We start from the raw sequence: 12,138 nt of genomic DNA on the forward strand, positions 1-12,138 counted from the left end.
TTGAGAGTATTTGGATGTCCAGTGTTGGTTCATGTACCGAAGGAAAAGAGATATAAGTTAGACTCAAAATCAATAGATTGTATAATGGTGGGCTACAGTGCAAACCGCAAGGCGTATAGACTATTGAACACCCAGAAAAACGAAATCATAGAAAGTCGTGATGTTGTGTTTTTAGAGCACGGGAAAGTCAATATGGATTCAGGCAATCAACAAAATTTTTACTATCCCGAAATTGTACAACATGCGGACATTGATTTAAGGGAGAGAGACAATGGTAATGTATTGAAGAATGAATCAACATCCACATCGAGCTTTAATGATAAGGATTCTGTATTGGCTGACATGAACGAAACGTTAACACCAAACGAAAATCCGATTGAAGGCTCTGACACAGAATATGAATATGCAGACTCAGAGTGTTTTTCAAATGCTGAAGAAAATGAAAGACAATGCGATAGCCCATGGTCATCGAAAACAAACAACAGACAAATGAATCACGAGGGACCTGTCAGGAAATCTGAGCGCATTGCTGCAAAAAGACAACAGTCGTCGACTTTTTGCGCCACAGATTATGTTTCAAGTGATCCTGGCAATTTTCAAGAAGCAATATCATCGGAAAACGCAAGTGATTGGAAAACAGCGATGGAAGAAGAAATTAGTTCGTTGGATTCAAATAAAACATGGATCTTGACTGAACTTCCACCAGGTGAAAAGTCGATTCAATCTAAATGGGTTTTCAAAACAAAGTACAATGATGATGGCACGCCTATGAAGTTTAAAGCACGGCTTGTTGCGAAAGGGTTCACTCAGCGAGAAGGTATAGATTTTAATGAAACATTCGCACCAGTTGTAAGATACAGTTCCATAAGATATTTAGTTTCTTTGGCCGCTAAATATAATATGATGATACATCAAATGGATGCAGTAAGTGCGTATCTTAACGGGAGTCTCAAAGAAACCATATATATGCAGCAACCGGAAGGTTTCAAGGATGGTTCAAAGAAGGTGTGTAAACTTTTAAAATCAATATATGGATTGAAACAGTCTGGAAGAGTCTGGAACGAGACTATAAATGCTGAGTTTTTAAAGATGGGGCTTATTCGTAGCGAAGTCGACCAATGCATATACTTTAAAGTAACAGACGAATTTAAATTATATGTAGCAATATACGTCGATGATGTTCTTATTTTTTCCGACAAAATGGAGATAATTATGAATTTAAAGAAAAAGTTATCGAAGGTATTCAAAATGAAGGACATGGGAGAGGTGTCAAATATACTTGGTATGCGGATAACACGAGAAAAAAATAGTATAAAGATCGACCAATCAAAATATATTGAAGATGTTTTAAAACGTTTTGGAATGTTTGATTGCAATCCCACAACAACGCCAATAGATGTGAATCAAAAACTTTCAACTTCAATGTGTCCCAAGAATCAAAAAGAAATTAAAGAAATGTCGCAAATTCCATATATGCAAGCAGTTGGATGTCTTTTGTTTGCATCACAAGTATCGCGTCCAGATATTACCTATGCTGTAAATATGTTAAGCCGATTTAGCAAAAATCCTGGAAAAGCTCATTGGAAAGCCGCAAAGCGGGTAATGCGATACCTCAAGGGGACTTTAGATTCACAACTTGTTTATAGAGCTGATTTGAAAGAATCTAACATAAAAGGCTACTGCGATGCAGACTGGGCCGGAAATATTGATGATCGACAATCAACCACCGGATATGTGTTCTTGCATCAATCAGCAGCTGTGTCATGGGCAACTAAGAAACAGAAGACTGTAGCTTTGTCGTCAACAGAAGCAGAGTTCATGTCTTTAACTGCTGCGATACAGGAATCTGTGTATCTAAAAAAAACTCGAGATGGAGCTTAATCCAAAAATTGAAGAAGCTATGAAAATCTTCTGCGACAACAAGGGAGCGATTCAAGTTGCTTTGAACAATAACTACTCTAATAGAACAAAACACGTGGATATAAAAGCCAAGTTTATAAGGCAGAAAATTGATGAAGAAGTAACTTTGGAATACATTCCTACAAACGAATTGTTAGCTGATGTATTTACCAAAGCTGTATCATCGCAAAAATTGCAATATCTTAGAAATAAGTTCGGTCTTTTGTAAATCCACATAATATCTACTATTTATGTTATTACTTTGAATTTAATGAAAGGAGTTTACATTCAGGGAGAGTGTTGTTAAATGAATGTAAAAACACCTTTTTATATTACTACTTTTAATTTTGTTAACCTATCGAGTAGACATTGTCATTTAGTATTTCTGTATTTTCATATGAATACATAATTTTCAGTTTGAATAAAACATTTAAACACAATAAGTTTAAGTTCAATGATAAGGGGCCTCCTTCTTATAGCCGAGTCCGAACGGCGTGCCGCAGTGCGACACCTCTTTGGAGAAAATTTTTACATGGCATAGTATTTCACAAATGTTGCCATTAGGAGGGGAAAACCACCGCTGAAAATTGTTTCTGATGTTTGTTTCGCCATGATTCGAACCCAGGCGTTCGGCGTCATAGGTGGACATGCTAACCTCTGTGGTCAGCATCTCCGGTGGGCTCCAGAAGAATACTTTACTTACTTTAATTGATTATGACAGAACATTTGTTCCATTAGCCAAACCTAGAATAGCGTTCCAAGCGCCCCGATCTTCTGCGCTCACTCTAAAATCTCCGACACCAACTTTCGAGGTTCTCCAACCACTTGAACTTTCCATCGGACTTTTGGTCTACCCGGTTTGCGTGTACCACCGTGTTTGCCTTTAAAAGACTTCTTTGCTGGAGCTTCTTCATCCATTCTGACAACATGACCTAGCCAACGCAGCCATTGTCATACAGCTCGTGGTTCATACGTCGCCTATATTCTCCATTAACGGAAACCCTGTCCATATATTTTACGAAGAATCTTTCTCTCAAATACTCCAAGCAGTGCCCCATCTGCTTTCACAAGTACCTATGCCTCAGAGCCGTATAACAACACCGGTAATATCAGTGTCTTGTATAGTGTAATCTTCGTCTGTCGAGAGGTAGCCTTGTTTCTAAACTACTTCCTTAGTCCAAAGTAGCATCTGTTTGCCGGTATTATTTTTCGCTTTATCTCAAAACTGGTGTCATTCGTTTCGGGTACGGCGGTGCCGAGATAGATAAAATTACTGACTATCTCAAAGTTGTGGTTCGCAACTTTCTCCATTTTCTTTATCTGGTCGGTTGTACAAGGCGTTTTGGGAGTTGAAACCATACATTTCGTCTCTCTTTCAATTCTTTCAAAGGCTGCAGTTACTACTTCATGTGACCGACCTATGATGTCGATGTCGACGGCATAGGTGAGTAGCATGTGTTCTCTTGTGATTAGTGTGCCATATTTATGCATCTCGTATAATCTTCTCCAACAGGATATAAAAGAGATCACACGATAGGTTGTCTCCTTGTCTGAAACCTCGTTTGGTTTTAAATGGTTCGGAGAGATTCTTTACTATTCTTACTGAGGAACGCGTATCAGCAAGTATCATCCTGCAGACATAACTTTGAATACCTTTGAACGTAAAGGGGTATCGAAAGCGGGTTTGTAGTCAACAAAGAGATGGTAGGTGTTGATTTGTCCTTCTCGGGTCTTTTCCAGGATTTGGCGCAGTGTCAATATCTGATCTAGGGTGGATTTACCAGGTCTAAAGCCGCACTGATAGGGCCCAATTATCTCATTGACTTTTGGTTTGAATCTTTCACTCGGTACGCCCGGAGTATCTTGTATGCGATTGGGAGGAGACTTATTTCTCTGTAGTTGGCACATTCCGCCTTGACTTGACTTGACTGATGCATATGCCTTATCAGAGTGTCTCCTCCGGTCTTAAATAGTTCAGCGGGTAACCCGTCTGCTCCTGCTGCCTTGTTGTTCTTCAGTCGGGTCACAGCTACTTGGACTTCATTCCGACTAGGAGGTAAACATTCTATTCCAACATCACTGATTGGTATCCTCTTCGCCGCAAACGTCGGACACTAGCAGTTGGGTAAAAGGTTTTTTCAATATCCTCAGCATGCTATCAGTGTTAGCTAACAGATTTCCTTTTGCAGGAGCATGTGCTTGCACCAAAGCCATCGGTTTGATGTTTAATTCTTTGGTAGAATTTCCGGACTTCATTCTGACTCCTGTACATCTCAATTCGCTCACACTCACGTCTTTCCATTTCCTTTTTCTTTCTGAGGAATGGACGTTTCTCCTCTCTCCTTTTCTCCCGATACCTCTTCTCCACTCTTGCTACTGATTGCAGGGTTGTTCTGTATGCCGCATTCTTGGCTTCTGTAGCATCTCAACACTGTTGGTCGTTCCATGGGTTTCTTGGTGGAGGATTCCAGTAACCATGATGTGGGCAATGGTTTGCCACTGCGCCATTCGTACTTTCCTCGTCATATTCAAACGGGTGCGAGCCTTTTGTTGCAGCAAGGTAAAGAACCGAATCTATATTCGCTCCACGGATCGATCGTATATCTAACACGCTAGATGAATGACTCCCATCTATTAATATCATGGATGGGGCAGCGGTCATATTCTCTCTCTAGGCGATCGTAGAAAATATCCTTGTTCTGCTCCTCCTTGTCTTCCGTCGGAGTATGGGAACAAAAATGGCTGATGTTGAAGAATATGTCTTTTATGCGGATTTTGGCTAGCCTCTCATCTACCGGAGTAAAGCTTGAGACAAGATGTTTCAGTCTCCGACTAACCACAAATCCACAACGAAATTCATGCCGCGTGTTATGGCAGCTATAGTATAGTTCGCCAACGTTTGGTGTAGTAGTAACACCATTCCCAGTCCATCGCACTTCCTGTAAGGCGGTAATATCTGCCTTGTATTTCTCTAATACATCCGCCAGCGCACATACTGCACCTTCTCTATAGAGAGTGCGGATATTCCGGGTGCAGATCCGCAGATCATGGGGGTCCGTTTTTACAATTCCTTTGTTTCTCTTAGTAGTTCTCATATTTTTCCGGGGCGGATTACTGGCCGAGCGCCCAAACCGCATGGGTTTTGTGAGATTGCACATGTATCCCTCGTTGTGGCGATCCGCTTGCTCCAAGATCCGACGCTCGCCTCCAGCCAGCCCTAACCTGGGAACAGACGCTGATGTTGGCCATTGGTTATTTGAAGGCGCCAATAACTCGCCTTGTCATGTCGGGTATCATTGGCACTCAGTATTCAATTAAGAGCCAGTGCCACATGACTCCTCACTGAGACTTTCCTCTCGAAAATATACTTTGGGCTTTGTATAAACCTAAAAAACCGATTTATGTACAGAACTTTTTCAGTCGTGGGTTTGAGATATTTAAGCACTTACAATTCGAAGAGAAGGTTCTTATGGCCGGGCCAACCTTTGGTATATCTAACACCACGGGGTTTGGGTTATACAGAATAACGGAATAGCTCTTGAGTCTAGACTCAATTCTCGCACCATGAGTGCAGGAATATGCATATGTTTTACACGGTAATTTTGCAAACACTCAGCTAAATTTCATCCAAATTGGCTGATAGTTGTAAAAATCAAGAAATTGGTTTACATGGGAACTATATAAAAAAACCTGGGCACAGCATATGGCGCTGAGATCAAATCCGTGAGATCATTGAGCTTAAATCCGAAACGGACATTTATTGATATGAGAGTGGTGCTCGCAGGATTCGAACCCAGACTTTCTGCATCATGGACACATGTGCTAACATATACCCCACATTGGCTGATGCCATACGTCTGAAAGAGGCCTTCTGTGATTTTTTATATTTCATTGCAAGGATTTATAAACTGGAAGTAGCACCAAAACTATACCGTGGCTGTAATACTCTATTCATATTTCTTTTGTGAAGTGACGTGAAAAAGGCCTTCTGTGATTTTTCATATTTTATTGCAAGGATTTATAAACTGAAAATAGCGTCAAAACTATGCCGTGGCTATTATACTCTATTCATATTATTAATGCGGCTAAGCTTATAAATGTAGTGTATTTAATATTCGAACTTTGCCACATGGTAGATTCTTTTTACTTTAGTGTACGTTTTTGTGGGCAAACGCATGCGCTTAATATTACCCACAGATGGGTCACTTTTAGAATGAATGAGACCCAGATCATTAATTGTATGGGACACTCCATATACGTAGGGTGTACAGTTATATGTAGTTTTTGATTATTCGATTAATCGTTTATTTTAAAATTCCGGTTCAATGACTAACCGAACAAGACCGAAAGAGGTTGTCGATTAATCGATTGATATGTCTAATAAGGTTAGGTTTAAGTGGCAGTCTGTCAGTCACTTAGATGTTTTCGTCCATTGTGATACCACAGGAACAAAAGAAAGATGATGTCTTCTAGTTCCTACCGTTGAACCATCCAAATCGCTTTAAAATGCCCATAAACTTTCGAATGTTCACATCCACTAAATCAGACAGGTTCTTAAAGAACCTAAAGAAGAACTCCTTCTGACTGCTAGTGCGGGACACATACACAGAAGGTGTTCTTTAGTCTATTCTTCTTTGATATCCTCACAGCTTCTGCAAAAGTCGTTGCTGGCAACCTTCAATCTGTCAGCATGTTTTTCGATAAGACAGTGACCTGTTATGAAGGATACAATGACTGTTCTACCCAATGACAGCAAAGCGGTAGACCTCTTCAAGTCTAGATTAGGCCACATAGTTTTGGAATGCTCACAGCCCCCTCTTTGTGACCATCTGTCATACCTTGTCCTTCAGGCCTGGTCCTGAAAATTTAGCTTACATGTCGCTAGAGGCATACCCACAGATTCCAGTATCCCTGGAATGTGTAAGTTAGTTCCTAGATTCGCAAACTCGTCCGCTTTACAATTCTCTGGGATATATCTGTGGCCCGGCACCCAGAACAGGTGAATTTTGAACTGTTCAGCCATCTGGTTGAGAGATCTGCTACAGTCGAGGGCGGTTTTTGTGTTCAGAAATACGTTCTCCAGGGATTTAATGGCTGCATGGCTGTCTGAGAATATATTTATGCCAATCGTCGTTATGACATTATATCTTAGACATTCCATCACTTCCTTAATATCCAATTAAGGAATTGATACACACTGAAGTGGTCGGGTAACCTTTTCGATAGGACCACTTCTAGATATTTAGAGTACACCCCAAAGCCCACCTGGTCGTTTAGTTTGGAACCATCCGTTTATGTTACTTCTGTTATCAGGGATATCATGGTTCCAACGGTTCTTTCAGGAATAGTGGTACTGTAATTTTTATCAAACAGCGGCTCAGGTAGGGTGTAATCCACACTGCCTGGAAAATCGGATTTTTTATCAAGGATAACACAGCGTCCGTAGCCGCCACATGTCCAATGAGTAAGCTTGCTTAACCTCACGGCAGTGGTCGCTGCAATTTGTATAGCCACAATGGCATAAATTGTAGCATTAAATTCACACAGGCACAAACAAGGTATCCTTTGGATCCGGTTAAGCATTGAGCAGTAGATGGACTATTCAAGTGCCGTCCACCAGACCACAACACCATATAGCATCAATCCCATGACAGCCGGTTGTACGTACCGGATTGACCCGATGGAGTTCTTTATCGGCAAGGGCTGCCACCTCAGTGTATAACACACTGCTACAACAACAACCATATAGCATTATAGGTCTGATATTGCAGTATATACCCAATAGATGACACGCGGTCTTAACCCCCAACTTTTGTCAATGGCTCTCTTGCAAATGTATAGGGCAAGAGTTGCCTTTGTTGCCCTTTTCAAAATGTTGGATTTGAAGTTCAATTTCGTGTCCAGCAAAACATCCAGGTATTTTGCGATTTCTGTAAATGGAACATTCTCTCCACCCAAGGAGACAGGTTCCACTGTAGGCAACTTGTATGTCCTGCTGAAAAGAACTACTTCTGTCTGGCACGGTTTTACGCCTAGACCACTTTCGGTAGCCCACTTCGCTGTTACACGTAGAGCTTCCTGAAGTATATAACTTAGAGTGCTGGGAAACTTTCCACTGATCGCAATTGCCACGTCATCAGCATACGCGACCACTTTTACACCTTTCTCTTTCCGAGACAATAATATATTGTTAATGGCTATATTCCAAAGTAGAGGAGACAGTACACCTTCTTCAGGTGTTCCTCTGCTGACCCATCTTTTTAGATCCATATATCCCAAGCCTGCCGTAATGCAGGTCTTCATTGAGAACCCATGGACTGAGATCTGTTTTAGACAGCCTGACCATAATACGGTCCTGCAGCTGGAGATCCCGGCGATCAGGGAATGCATGAAGTGGTGTGGTGCTAACGCAGGGACGTCGAGAGTGAACATCTTTACCGACCGTAAAATTGCCATAAGGGCAACAACAACCAGGACGGTAAGGTCACGAACAGTTTTGCAGTCTAAGAGGAGGATTAACGACTTCTCTGAGGATGGCAAAATCCGCATCGTTTGGGTGCCGGGCCAAAACGGATTAAGGGGAAATGAAAGGCCAGATGATTTAGCGGTGAACGCCAGAGGACTGCGCATGCAACATTGTGGAACAGCGAAACGGCCGGTAGGACGGCGAAAATTCTATGATGGGGAATCTATTACTGAAAGGAAGTAAGAAGGAGATCAATATAGCTATTGGTATCATAACGCGACACATAGGACTACGAGCTCACTTATGTAAAAACGGTTTTAGAGGTTGCTTTATAGTTTTTTAGAGCGCACAACAAGCCGATTACTGGCTTAGGTGTATGTCCATAGTGGCATAGGGAGGATTAATATCAGCACCCTCTTTTCAACCTAATGAAATCTGCACCCGATGAGCTCTACCCCAGCACTACGAGGTAACTTGTTGTTTCACTTACGCTCTTTTTGTCGAGTTGCAGAAAAATTGAGTTTCTAATTTCAAATTTGGTATCAAACGTTCTCTATACAGTTGCTATGGAAAGCACCATATCCATTTCAAAAGTATGTGGAAATGAATTTGCAAACACATGCACTCTAACTGCACTCACTTCAGCACATATCAAAATGTAATGTTTGCAAAACGTTCTAAGGCACTTTCACCCTTATAAGTATAGGAAGTCACAACAATTGCCTTGTGACATGCTTCCTTTTCCTTGAATCTTGTCTGACAACTTCACAACTTTAGACTACTACATTGTTCTTATTGTTGGTGGTGATATATTTTATGGATGCGCGGTGTTGTATTCATTTATGTTATGTGTGATTTTTTTCCATAAGGGAAGGTAATACAATCCATCCCTTGAATTAAGATTGAATAAGTGAAGTGTAGCACACATCATTGCATGTGTAGCTAATAAACCAATTGTTGATGGGCTCATTTATAGAAGGAATCAATTCAACTGAAGTAATAAATACAACATACACCCAAATAATATGTATGGGAAAAACAAAACTTACGATATTTTTTTGCATCTGATGCATATCGGGTGAAAGATATCTATGGAAGCTATATATTTCATAACAGCTTTCAAAGTACATATTGAATGAAAGTTGTATGTGGGAGCTATATCAACAATAACTTTCATAGGATTTCGAAAATTTTCCGAACACCTATTACCTACTTACTTTACTTTCATTGGCTATGACCGAACATTTGTTCCACTTGCCAAACGTAGAATAATAGCGTTCCAAGCGCCTCGAACTTCTGCGCTCTTTCTAAAATCTCTGACACCAAGTTTCGAGGTGTTTCCCACCACTTGATCTATCCATCGGGCTTTTGGTTTTCCCGGTTTGCGTGTACCACCGTGTTTGCCTTCAAAAGACTTCTATGCTGGAGCTTCTTCATCCATGACCTAACCAACGCAGCCGTTGTATTTTGATGCGTGTAACTATGATATCGTGGTCATACAGCTCATACAGCTCGTGGTTCATACGTCGCCTATATTCTCCATTAACGTGAACTGGTCCATATATTTTACGAAGAATCTTTCTCTCAAATACTCCAAGCACTGCCTCATCTGCTTTCAAAGTACCCATGCCTCAGAGCCATATAACAACACGGATAGTATCAGTGTCCTGTAAAGTGTAATCTTCGTCTGTAGAGAGGTGGCCTTGTTTCTAAACTGCTTACTTAGTTCAAAATAGCATCTGTTTGCCGGTATTATTCTTCGCTTTATCTCAAAACTTGTGTCATTCGTTTCGGTTACGGCGGTGCCGAGGAAGATAAAGTTAGTGACTATTTCAAAGTTATGGTTCCCAACTTTCTCCATTTTCCTTATCTGCTCGGTTGTACAAGGCTTTTTGGGAGTTAAAACCATCTATTTCGTCTTATCTCCATTTACCGCCAGACCCATTTTCACTGACTCTCTTTCGATTCTTTCAAAGGTTGCAGTTACTACTTCCGGTGACCGACCTATGATGTCGATGTCATCGACATAAGCGAGTAGTATGTGTTCTCTTGTGATTAGTGTGCCATATCTATTCAAATCTGCATCTCGTATAATCTCCTCCAGCAGGATATTATAGGGATACCAAAATCGAACATGGCTTGAAATACCTTTGAACGTAAAGGGGTATCGAAAGCGGCTTTGTAGTCAACAAAGAGATGATAGGTGTTGATTTGTCCTTCTCGGGTCTTTTTCAGGTAGTGGCGCAGTGTGAGTATCTGGTCCAGAGTGGATTTACCAGGTCTAAAGCCGCATTGATAGGGCCCAATTATCTCATTGACTTTAGGTTTTAATCTTTCACACAGTACGCTCGAGTGTATCTTGTATGCGATGGTGAGGAGACTTATTCCACTGTAGTTGGCACATTCTGAACACCTATAACATCAAATAGAAATGGGTGTGTTGTGGGTTTCACTTAACACCTTATAGGCCGTAACGTAGCTCTAGCGAAATATTCGCTTGTATATATTGGGTTGCCCAAAAAGTAATTGCGGATTTTTTAAAAGAAAGTAAATGCATTTTTAATAAAACTTAGAATGAACTTTAATCAAATATATGTACTTTTTTTACACTTTTTTTCTAAAGCAAGCTAAAAGTAACAGCTGATAACTGACAGAAGAAAGAATGCAATTACAGAGTCACAAGCTGTGAAAAAATTTGTCAACGCCGACTATATGGAAATTCCGCAATTACTTTTTGGGCAACCTAATACTTGGCGACAAACAACGATAGGATGAAAACCATTGATTATTCTTTCATTCAATGATGTCAAAAGAAATCTATAAAACCTCCAATTTCCATTAAGTCGAAACTGTCAGTTCGCAGCTAATTACGCTAAAGGTCTACTTCCTATCCTGTCTGCAGTCCGTCCGCTTGATAGAGTGAACGCAGCTCCTCTCAATCTCACAATAAGTGACGATAAACAGTGAGATGGCTGTGCAATGTAGCTAGCTGGTGTAGCGAACGGTGGGTCCATCATTCCACACACACAAGCAGCAAAGTATTCCGGCGGACGTGATGGAGGATCTAGTTTTGGCCGGCCAAGATCTAGAAAGCACTGTGATTCCAACTTCTTTTTTTCGGCGAGAGATATGGACCAACCAATCAAAATCAAAGTTATAAAGGCCAGCGAAACGACCCGCAGTAGAACAAATTCAAAGCCTGCCGAATTCCGCCCTACAAACTGGCACGGGCAGGTTTAACGTCTCCTGGTTCAGCTTCAGCAATACAAAAGATAGCCTTTGGATCAAATACGAGTAACCCTCGGAGCTCCAGTGTGGGCCGCAAAATTGAGCGAAGCACCCCCCTCTTTCTGGCTCTTGGTTATCAACGAGATTCTCAGATCTTTCAAGGAGGAAATTGTTTAAGTGGAAAGTTGTTGCTTATGCTAATGACGTCGTCATTTTGAGTAGCGCTCGCTTTCTCTCTACTACCACGGATATCCTTCAGGCTGGTGTGTCTTCGCGATATATTGGAGCAGATACAGGGTCTTGCGGCGGTACTGATATTGGTGGCAAGGAGGAGTGCTCCGAGAGCAGCGCTAATTGCTATACTTAATCTGAAACCTTTGCACTTGTACGTAGAAAGCGCGGTGTTGAAGACTGCCCTCAGACTGAGGGAGTCAGGGACATGGCGCTATTCGGATTTCGAGTATTCTATCTGTTCTGCGAAAAGCTGCTGGGGTGGGAGGACTACGAGACATTGGCGCCGCGACGGACTATGTCTCGAGTGGATC

This window comes from Stomoxys calcitrans, chromosome 5 (genome assembly GCF_963082655.1).
Source record: "Stomoxys calcitrans chromosome 5, idStoCalc2.1, whole genome shotgun sequence".
Lineage (NCBI taxonomy): Eukaryota > Metazoa > Arthropoda > Insecta > Diptera > Muscidae > Stomoxys > Stomoxys calcitrans.